The following is an 11,174-nucleotide window of genomic DNA, read 5'->3' as shown; positions in this document are numbered from 1 at the left end:
CTGGGTAAAGAGGAAATGATAGCCTCTGTTATACAAAGAAAGGGCCAACTAATTGCTAGATGAGTTTAAGTCATAGAGCTGTGACTGTGTTAGGCCATATCTCATTGCCCCTCATGTCTGTTTGGGACAAAAGGCCAATATTATTTTTCTAATTTGATCCCTGATGCAATATAGAGCAAAGTACCTCACCTTGATTTCTGCATTGTACCCATAATTTTGGTTTGAACTGCAACTCGTCTTGGTTATAGGTAGAATAGTTGCTTAATGGACCATCAGAAAGTAATGAAAAATCACAGCCTATGGCTTCCACTCATCTAGGCGAGAAAAACTCTCAGATTTATAGTTCTGGAACTTCTTCACTCTAAATTGAATATATCCAGATGATAAAGTGGAAATATTAACACCACAGTCTTAATGAACTCTTAAGATTGCATTTCAATAACAAAGAAAAGTCTGAAATCAGACTAAGTAATCTTGTATTGCAACATGTTCAGTGTGTATATTACTGTATTTTTCACTTGAATGTGGACTAAAATACATTTTTTATTGAGTCAGCCTAGAGCACAGAGTTAGGAGCAAACCAGAACCTTATTTTATTATAACTTTATTGTTACCTGTACATGGTGATTTTACAATAGTTGAACTGTGCCAAACATTCAGAACAGTGCTTTAGAGGACTTGTACCCTAAAGGCAAAACAGGCTCAATACAGCATCACAAATCAACCTCTGACAATAGTACAGTGCAGTGCATAACGCACTTTCCAAAGTGCCTTATAAATATAAAAAGTGAAGTGCAAAGTAAGGAAGAATGTTTGCCTTAAAGCTACTTCTCTACAACTTGTAAATATAATCTCACAGGTTTCTTAATAGAACAGTTTCTGGTGTTCTGCTCATTTTCCATTAGTTATGCAAAGGACTTACCTGCCCGCTCTGTTCCAAGAGTCCTCTTTTTATCCTCAGAAAAGCAAAATAGTGAGACCACTAATCACTAATGAAATCTTCAGTTCTTTGTTCCTGCTTGAGACTCTCACTTCGTTTCATCCTCTCCTTCTAATCAAAGGAAGGCTCCATTGTTATCCTCAAATTGCACATACATAAAACAGCTATAGAGGCAAATACTACTAATTCACAGTTCAATTTTACAAATCTATTCTCAATCCTTTCCTCTCTACTCATTATATCCAGTTAAGTCTGTTCAAATGAAGACACAGTGAAGCTGGATGGTTTATTTGACTACATACAATCATTTAGTAGAAAAATATATGTTATATTCTTATGAATCCTCATCTTTCCCGTGGTTCTTTTACTCAGAACAATATGTAAATGATATCATATATCAAGCAGATCATCGTTTGACATTGCTGAGTGGATTTAAACACTGAGTTTGCATGTAAACTGTGGAATCTGAGATATGGGAGGACTGTTAAACAACAAAAAAACCCCCATATTTTCCCCATTTATTCAGTGTGGAAGCAGTCTAGAGTGCAAATGTAACCTTTGAAACATAAAGTTCTTAGCTAAATAAAAGGTCTTTCCAGCTTTAAAATACTGAGGCCAATAAAATGGTTATTATCCACGATGTATACACATTTAGAAAATTGAAAATAACTGATGGTAGTTTTACAAGAAAAAGTTGTTTTTCATTTCATAAAACATGAATTTCAATAAATGTCATCAATAACTTCTGGAACACCTTTCCAGAATAACATGTTTCATGTGCTGGATAAGGAATTAGCTATTGTTTGCAGTTTGTCAAGGATTGTTTATTTTATGGAGGTATTGTACTCTGGAGAAAGTGAAAGCAGAAGCAGAAATGGAATGAAACCACAAAAATGAAAATTATTTGCATGTGTGTTTCAATTTAAAAGTAAATAAAAAAATCTAGGTGCTCTACAACTTTTAGAAGGGCTCTTTTTTTTTTTTTTTTTTTTTTTTTTGTCACTAAAGTTATACCATCCAGTTCTGTCCTGCAATGAATAAAGTTCATAGTGGCAAGGAAATGTTAAAATATGCTGATTAAAGAAAAAAATTCTTTAAAAACTGTTACAAGAGTCCAGTTCATTAAGCTTCCAACAGGAAATGTTCATGCTGTAGCAGTTATCATGCTGGAAACAACATCTATATTAATCGAAGGAAGCATGAAAAGCAGTTTATTATGAGCTATGACTTTCTCCTCATGGACATTCCTGTGTCTCTGACCAGTACTCTGATTCAAATTGCTGCTTAAGAACTTAACCCCATCTAAACAACCCAGTTTTCATCACAGCAACACTAAGAAGCCAGTTTGCTCCATGGCAACTACTCTGCTTGAAGCGTCACAGGAGTTTTCACCTTACTAAACACAATGTTCTGATATCTATTATATTTTTCTAGTTAAGACTCCAGTTAAGTGAGATGGAGAGACTGGGTGTATATAATTTTCACTCACCTACTCTTCCTTTGATTCACACACTGCTGTTTTTGCTGTGTGCAAATACCTGAAACAGAAGGAAATATTTATGTGGTTTGGAAGAAGGGGCTGCTGGTGCTGTTTCAGCTGCTTTTCTAAATTAAAATAACAAGCAGGAATGATTAATATTGTTAAAAATTTAGTAGCTTGTTTTTCCATATTTAACTCCCTAAATATGCATTTAGTTTACCATAAAGAGACAGTCTAGTTAAAATAAAGGCTTTACTAAAATTAAATAATGTGTCTGATTTATACGAATCTATATCACCAACATTCATAAGTAATTATGTTACTCCACACAGTTTCTACTCATTTTCCTAGACCAACAGATCAGCACAATGCAAATAAAGAAAAATATATACCAAATTAATCCTCCTCTATCTTCCCTTTATTTTTTGAACTTAAATATTTCAGTAAATAAACCAAGAAACTTTGCAGGGAAAGTAGTCCTTCTCTCATAATTATACCATGTATCCAGATGGATGGATTAATGGATTTTCACTCATCATGAACACATCTTAAATCACAGGATGTCATAGTAGCAACTGGTCAAAATGTGACAAAAGTATGACCATACCTTCAGAACATTTTTCATACGGGGGCACAAAAGGTTCCTGGTTTTCACCTCCAACTCAATACCAGGTTTTAACATTTGTCTAAATATGCTGACCTACAGGTCCTTTTATTTGATTATAACTGTGGAAGATCTTAGGGAGGTCATAATTTTAAAATTGCTACCCCTTGAATAATGGAGTGGAAGAAGCGCTGGCTTCACAAAGCAAGACAACTGACCTGTTACAGTCTGTTCATGCTAATAATCCTGCTGTTACCACTTCTGCTCTTCCAAAAAAAAAGCTGCATCAAGACCTATTTGTGTTGATGCCAGCACAGACTTGGAGGTCAAACACTATGTTCGGAGCATTTGTTTATATTTATTAAGAACATTTTTTCAATTAGGCCTCCTGGGCATTGGAAACTATTGACAGACAAAAAACAAAAACCCAAAAGAACAACCATGTAAAATAATAAATATTGCAATTCCTCGTCCACTATGAAAACTACAAACAAATTAAATATTGATGTCCATCAGACCCATCATCATATGTAAAAAGTTAATGATCATGACCAGAGAAGAGCAAAAGCCAATCCTAAAAAAAGACTCTAAACCTACAGTACATAGGTAATCCAAAGTATGTGGAGAAGCTGTTTTAAATTGACAGACAGTATTAATTAACGATAAAGTTGCTCACTTCTATAGAAGTAGACTTTGGAATCACCAAAGAGAAAGTCTGAAATAAATAGTATTTTTTAAAGTAGGAATTAATTCCTAGGTTTAATGCTAACTTTTATTTCTAGAATCTGAAATTTTTGAAATTTCTCTGTAGTATTATAATCTACAGAGATTTTTGATAATGATAAACTAAATATTATTTACGATGAGTTACACAAGAGAAAAGTTATCCTTTTGGTTATGATACAAATCTCTACAAATTACGTTTTCTGACAAAGACATTCAGTAGTGAGCTGGATCCCAGCTGTCTCAGTCCAGCATTGAATTTACTCAAAGTTTAAAGTTAAGAACAGTAATATGCAGAATTTTCCAATGTAAAACCCCATTAGATTTTCAATGTATTTATTTCTGTTGAGACTGACCAGTTTCATATTTTTTTTTAATTAGGGCTATTTTCTATTAAAGTTATATATTTTTCTTTAAGAACAGATTTGTGCTAGGTATTTCCAGGTGTGATTGAGTAATAAAACTGCAAAGCCCTTTCTATTAACATCTTCCTGCTCTTTCTCCCCAGAACTGAAGAAAATGTTCTCTTTGACTCTTAGTTTTGTAACAAGAAATTTCTGCCTATTTATCTTTAATTTCTGCAACATAATGGAATTAAAATGTTCTATGTTTTCCTCAAGTAAACTTCTGTTTAGAAAACTTAAATGAAAAAGAATTTACAGGAATTCTTTTTGGATCCTTTCAGCATGTAAGAATAAATTCATAAAGTGTTCAGATTATTAATCTGTTATTCAAAATTTGTGATGCTACTTATGACTCCTACCACAACCATTTCATAACCATTGTTTTTCTGACTACCTAAAAGTGAAACTGATTGTGACTAGTTTGAAAAATGTGAAGATGGAAAGAAAATCTACTTTGTTTTATTTGTGTGACCTTTCAATAAGAAAAAACCTAATTTGTTTGTTTGTTTGTTTGTTTATGTTTTTAAAGTTGATTTTCACTTGAGAGGTCTGAGATAGTGGTCTTAGAAATTGACAGGACTAGATCAGGTCTTTTCCCATAAAAAGAGCATTACTGGTTGCTTACTTGCTAATTAATGTGTCTGTGGTAAAAAATTAATAAATTAATCATATTTTTGAGCTGCAAACTCTTTGTTATTTCATGATTATTTAGAAAAATCTTTGGATCAAGACATCATATAGTAGAAATGACAAAACACTTTATTTATGGGATAATTGTGCTAGATTATCCCCAAGTACAACATCATATTCACGGTGGGGAAGTATTTCAATCTGTAATAAATATTGTTTTGAATGGAACCCTACTAAGACAATGTCTGTCAATTACAATATATTTTAGTGATTAATAAAGCATCTAAACACAAAATCAAACAGTCATAGTGGTTAATAATAGATTTGCACATACTTGTTCTCAGCCTTGCTTCTTTGATTCAGCTGAAACATTTAACTGTTGAAAGATTAGGATGGAGGCATGAATTTTCAATGTCAGCAAAATGTTAAACAACTCTCAGCATTTAGAGGGAGGAAATTTATCTTTTCTGCAATTAATCTCACAGGATTTGAAGGTATTTTCAGTTCTACTATGCATATGTTTACATGGATGATGATCATGAAGAAATGAAATGTTACTCTAAGTGAAGAGAATCTTTGCTCTATGGAAATTCTCACTTTATGTTTGTGGCTATGTATTTTCTTATGGCACTAAATCTGGCTATGATACAAATTGATGTGATTTAAAGGCCTCAAAGGTAAGGAAGTTTCTTGCTTATCAATCAAAAACATTTGCTGTGAAACCATTTTCCTTCTTTTTATACTGTTGCAATGCATCCTTTGACCACAAACAACAAATTTAGTAGAAAATAAACACAGAAAATGTAGAAATGCTTAACTTGTATAATTTCTGGAATATTGGAAATGGATTATGCAAAATTGTATAATGTATAATGTCAGCCTCTGCTAATAGGGGTTACCTTTACTTTCTAACAAAACCCAACCATCTTATGTATGCAAAATAAACTACATACTTTCTCTGCTCGGTCTCGTTACATTTACAAAGTATGTAAGCATTAAAGAGAAATCTGTGTAGATTTCCAGAGTACAAAGGCCAATAAATAACCTGTGTAATAAGTAAAATATCTTTTTAAGTCCCCAGGACAATTGATATTTAGTTTTGTCAGATGCAATTCTGGATTGAGTTAATTAATTAAACTTAAACGTTCGGTAATATGTAACATTTTTGCCCTACTGTAAAAAAAAAAAAAAAAAAAAAATTTTGGTTCCCTATTTCCCTAAAAGTTTTGTTTTTCCTATCTGGAAATGCAAAATGAAAGGCAGAAGAAAGAGGAACCACATTCTCTTGCCCCCTTTCATATGTTCAGTATAGGTCTTCAGGGTATTCAATTTCTGTTCTTAAGTTGTACAGAGAGTACACTGCACCTTGGTCACTCATAAAGAAATTTTATTCTTTGAATTCAGAAATATTCCCCCTTCTTTGAAAGAAGCATTGGTGGCAGCAACAAACATTCATTTTATTACACCATGAGAATGAAATATCTGCTTCTACTTAGGTTATGGAAGAGATATGTACTCCTACTTTCTTATTCACCACTGTGCAGCTATTTGCAGGCTGAATCAAAACTCACAAACCTATATTTATGAAGAGAACATATCAGAAGTTACAAATTTGTTAGAGTTTGTGGCCAACCACATACATAAATATATAAACTATTCATCAAAATTTTTGAGATCTGGACATATCTGCCAAAATCTAATAATATGCAAAGGGCAAAGTCAGTAAAGTATGTTTTATGCTTGAAATCATTTGTCTAGCTTCAGAAGAGAGGAAAAAACAGATTAAACTATATCTGGAATCACTTTTTACAGGTATAAGATAAACGTACACCTAGAAAAGGAAATGCATTCCTTGTTTGGGTCCCAGCATGTTAGCATTCACATGGAAGTGCTAAACATAGCTTGGTAAAGGCATAATAAGCATGATCATATCTGGCAGTCAGAGTGTGTTTCCACAGTATGTTTATGTATGTTTATTCCACTCTCATGAGACCCTCCCTGAAGTACTGCACCCAAGTCAGGGATCAGCAGTACAGGGATGACATGGACTTAGAGTGGGTCCAGTAGAGGACCACAAAAATCATCAGAAGACAGCTGAGAGAATTAGGTATGGCATTCACATTCTCTGAAAAACCCCTTCACCCAGGATTTTTCTCCTGAGAAATTGAGAAGCCTCAGAGAAAAGGGAAAACAATTATGATCTCCTTTGCTTCTCCTGTGTTTTGCTCCTTTGGAATGTGTTTGGAGACTGTTCACGAACAAGTGATTGTTTCATTGGTTTCTGCTGTGAATGTTTTGACTCAATGGCCAATCACTGCCAAGCTGTGTCAGGACTCTGGAGAGAGTCACAAGTTTTCTTTATTATCTTTTTAGCATTCTGTAAGTATCCTTTCTGTATTCTTTAATGTAGTATAGTATAGTATTCTTTAATGTAATATAGAATCATAAGATAATAAATTGTCCTTCTGAGAACATGGAGTCAGATTCATCATTCCTTCCTTTGTTGGGATTTCCCTGCAAATAAAATATTTGGAGATGTTCAGCCTGGAAAAGAGGAGGCTCCAGGGAGACTTTATTGTGACATTTCAATATACAAAGATGTCTTACAAGAAAGTTGAATGCAGAGATTTTTTTTTACTAAGGCTGGTAGTGACAGGACATGGGACAGTGGTTTTAAACTGAATTAAGGTATATTTAGATTAGACCTAAGGAAGAAATTTTCTGTGATAGAGGTAATGAGATAGAGAGTGCCCAGAGAAATTTGGATATCCCATAACTGGAAGTGTTCAGATACAGGCTGGATGGGATTTGATGCCTTTGATTAAGTGGATATTGTCCCTGCCCATGGCAGGGGGTTGGACTAGATGATCCTCAAAAGAGATTCCAAATACCCAAATAATTCCATGATTCTATGATTCTTTGTTGAGTCGCTGTAGCTGGTTTTTATGCTATAGTCTGTAGTACAAGGAAGACTATTTATACTTCAAGAATTACTAGTAGCTTTCTTGTGAGAAAAGAAGGGAAAAATGCAATTCAGTGCGTTTCACTGAGCAGGGGGCTGTGAAGACAAGCATCTAGGGATATCATTGTAAAAATACTAAGTAGCTAAAATGCATCAGCAAAAAACAAAGAAAGCAAAGACACTTACAGATTAGAAGTGCTCAACACCACTGCAAATCTCATTTAGAAGTCTAGTTTTAGTCTGCTCTTTTTTAACCATCCATTTTTCTTCCTAATTTTCAAAACCAAGAGGAAAAAAGGTGATATAATGAGGAAGTTGCCCAGACTAAAGAAAAAAATCTGGCTAGAATTTGCTGTAATCAGATAATTGTGTTATACCATGGAGAAACTCTAGTCATGGTCTGGGACTATTTTTGTTAATTTCCATAATAAGAACATCAGTAAAATGGACTTTGAGGATCTCACTTCCTTCAACAGGTTGTCAGAGACAAGAGATGAAATAGAAAGGAAACTTCTTTAGAAGGAATTTTTGTTCTTGGCATCCTCTGTAGAAACAGCTTGTTTTATTACAGATAGGTCAAATGTAATTTCTGGTAGTTTCAAAGGGAAACAAGTGATGTCTGAATCAAAATTTTGTGGCTGGTCTGATACATCCTGGGGGAAGGCACAGTGCCAGAGGTAAGCTGACATCAGTATTTCAGACAGATGAGGACAGCATTTTCCAATGTAATTCCTGAATGCTTGTTGAAGTTGCAGAATCACAACAGTTAGCACAGATCAAGTCACTGAGTGAAGATGGAGGGCAGAAATGTTCTTTTAATGGGCAGTTGTTCAGAAAGGGACAAATCATCCCCTTAAAAATGACAAAGTGTCTTCTGTGAGGCGGGGTATCCTTCATTTCTTTGTATGTAAACTGTGGGCAAAGCTAGACACCTTTTCTGAAAATAAGAAATAAAAGCAAAGTCTGCATCATATTTTGACTTTGACTACTACAATGTCAGGAAAATGCATGGATTTGCCAGCTAAAGTGTTCTTGGGGAAAGAAAGTCACAAGGTGACTTCAGTGAGAAAAAGGATGGTTCTTAGCTTTAGTCAGTCATGGAGAAAAAAAACCCCAAACCTGAAGGTTGTCAAATCTAATCAGGAAATCTGGAAATAACACATAGGATTAAGGAGCTGAAAGGAAAATCTTTTCTCCTCTCCTTTAAGGCAGAGTGCTTTGAGCACCTCATTTGCTGACAGAGTAAAATCATCATGAACATTAAATCTTTTGGAAACTGAGGAGTAGTTAGCTAACTTGGTGTCATTCCTACTTTGCAACTTATTGTACTGACTATGGTCAGAGTTGTATATTGTTGGAGCAACTTTCCCTACAGGCAGAGAGAAGGCTGAATCTTTAGCCAGACTGAGCAGCACACACTGTCTCCATTTTGTAGTTTTCTGTGAGAAGGATGGGGTGATAGTTATGCTATCTTTTCATTGCTGCACACTCAGCTATTTGCTGCTATGTAGTTTGCTCTGTGGGTATAAGGTGCAATTCTGAGAAGTGAAAACATGAAGCAACCTGGGAAGTGGGCAGGAAGCTCAGATTGCTCTACATGCATAGTCACTACAAACCCAGTCGCTTGTAAATTTTGCTTTTGTGAAGCAAGGTCTCCAGTCTCACTGTCAGACTCTTGGGACATTGTGGACACAAAATATTTAGCAAGTTAAAAATGCAGAGGACAGGCTCATGAACCTGGATGCGTGAAAAAAATACTCTTGGGAAACAGGGAGACAGGGAGACATAGGGAAGAATTGCCCACCCTGACTGGCTATCGAATTGTACAGGAAGGCATCAATCTCAGTCTCAGGAGAGACAGATGCACTCACAGATTGTTTGTTGCATAATCAACCTTGCCTGTGTTGCATTTGGTTTTTCCTGATGAGATTAATGGTCACTTTGTTTCAATTAAGATACAGTCAAATATGGTTGAATCACTGAATGCTCATGCCGGTCTGAAGTCCAAAAGGGTAGCACTTCAGGATCTGAGCCAGCTGGAGCATGCTGCAGCCATGGCAAATACCTGGGATGCTGCTCTCTGTTTAGTTGAAGGCTGAAGACATGCACTGTCGAGGGAAGAGATTTAATGCCACCGAGATCACAATGTGAATCATAGTTGCTGCTGCCCTTGAAGCCAGGAAATAAAGTAGCAATGAAATATGGAATGACAGAAGATTATGATGTAACCTTTTGTCAAAGAGTATGACTGTACTGTCTCCTGAGCAGCCTCTATCCGAGACAATGAGAACTGGTTTCAGGACCACTACAGAGGCAAATCACCAGTAAATAATCTCAATCCTTCAGGTTTTGAGTGATCAGACACAAGGAATGTCACTGAAGGCTTTCACTACCCCGCCATTTGACACAATACATTTAAAATGTCATTGTCTTCTTTTAGCTACTGGGAGAATGGAATCATTAGTCTGAAAATGTCTCAACATTCTTGAGGACACTTCCAAAATAGCTTTCCATATTCAGGCTTTATGCTTTTCTTCTTAGGATAGAGAAGAATCCCTCCTTCCCTGCTTCTGCTATGTCTATTTGTGTTTTTTCTGTGTTAGTACTGCAGTCAGAGATAGAATGAAACAACAGAAAAGCAATAACTTTCTTTTTTTTCTTTCAATTCTTTTCTAAAATATATATTTTAGAGTTTGAATCCTATGAGAGTTTGTGATAGATCTTTGTGTCTATGTGAGTGATCTTGTGATGAATGCTAGGTGATAGGCACACTGCTTACAACTGAAAACAGTATTTCCAACAGCTGTTAAATGACATTGCCTATATCACCAAAGAAATGCTGAAAATCCCATACCTGGTACAGCTATGGGTAGGTGTAACACATGGTTATTACCAGTATGAGAAGTTATCTATGGATATCTTTGCTCTAAAAATGATTGTTCAGGTGTTACAAGAAGTTTTTTCAAGTTAGATGGATTTAAGTTTCAGTCGTTGATACTGTCATCTCCTGCTGTAGATGTCTATCATTTTCAAGTGATGAAAGTGTGTTAACTCTGCTGCAGACAAGATGCTTTTTCTTTCTGACATTTATTATCAATAGGCTAAAGAGAAAGAGCTTTGAAAGTGCAGATGAAGCTGGATGATAATTTTAAATATCTCTTTGGATGACTTTCAGACCATGTTACAAGCTATTTTTGTGTCCATTACGACATAAATGTAAGGCAAAGTTGCTTCTCAGATGGTTACAATGATTTCTGGCAATATACATGAATATAGTTCTGGACTCCTTAAATTTTTTAGATGTATGGTAGTCATGAGATAGCCCTCATATGATATTTAAAACTGAGAGGTTTTTTTGGTGTTTTTTTTTTTTTTTTTTTTTTTTGAGAAGTTGGGAGAGAAGAATTGCTTTGTTTATATTGCGTTCTCTT

At 35.1% G+C, this 11,174-nt stretch overlaps 1 long non-coding RNA gene across 4 annotated transcripts; it reads right to left on the bottom strand.

Annotated features, from left to right (window-relative positions):
- Positions 1-587: 587 nt before the first annotated feature.
- Positions 588-9,941, bottom strand: LOC135295332 (uncharacterized). Of its 4 annotated transcripts, none has more exons than XR_010357386.1 (5): positions 9,809-9,919; positions 7,930-8,013; positions 2,430-2,478; positions 923-1,051; positions 588-685 (listed from the first exon to the last, which is right to left on the bottom strand). It is a non-coding gene; the product is annotated as an uncharacterized LOC135295332 (long non-coding RNA). The 4 variants fall into 4 exon arrangements; XR_010357388.1 differs by having other exon boundaries at positions 9,615-9,904; XR_010357385.1 differs by lacking the exon at positions 7,930-8,013 and adding an exon at positions 5,116-5,157 and having other exon boundaries at positions 9,809-9,882.
- Positions 9,942-11,174: the final 1,233 nt, after the last annotated feature.

The sequence above is a fragment of the Passer domesticus genome, chromosome 2 (genome assembly GCF_036417665.1).
Source record: "Passer domesticus isolate bPasDom1 chromosome 2, bPasDom1.hap1, whole genome shotgun sequence".
Taxonomy (NCBI): domain Eukaryota; kingdom Metazoa; phylum Chordata; class Aves; order Passeriformes; family Passeridae; genus Passer; species Passer domesticus.
This window is presented reverse-complemented; position numbering and strand designations above follow the sequence as displayed.